The sequence below is a fragment of the Nannospalax galili genome, unplaced genomic scaffold (genome assembly GCF_000622305.1).
Source record: "Nannospalax galili isolate Female #2095 unplaced genomic scaffold, S.galili_v1.0 scaffold1316, whole genome shotgun sequence".
Taxonomy (NCBI): domain Eukaryota; kingdom Metazoa; phylum Chordata; class Mammalia; order Rodentia; family Spalacidae; genus Nannospalax; species Nannospalax galili.
Window position 1 is genome coordinate 1262701 of NW_008337765.1, and position 222 is coordinate 1262922.

Consider the following 222-nt stretch of genomic DNA (forward strand, 5'->3'; position numbering starts at 1 on the left):
CAGAAAGAACACAAGTAAAAGACCTAACATCACAACTTAAGACACTTGAAAAGCAACAACAAATGAAACCGAAACCCAGCAGAAGAGAAGAAATAACAAAAATCAGAGCACAAGTTAATGAAATAGAAGCAAAGAAAATAATACAAAGAATCAATGAATCTAAGCGCTGGTTCTTTGAATAGCTAAACAAGATAGACAGACCCTTAGTCCAGTTAACCAAAA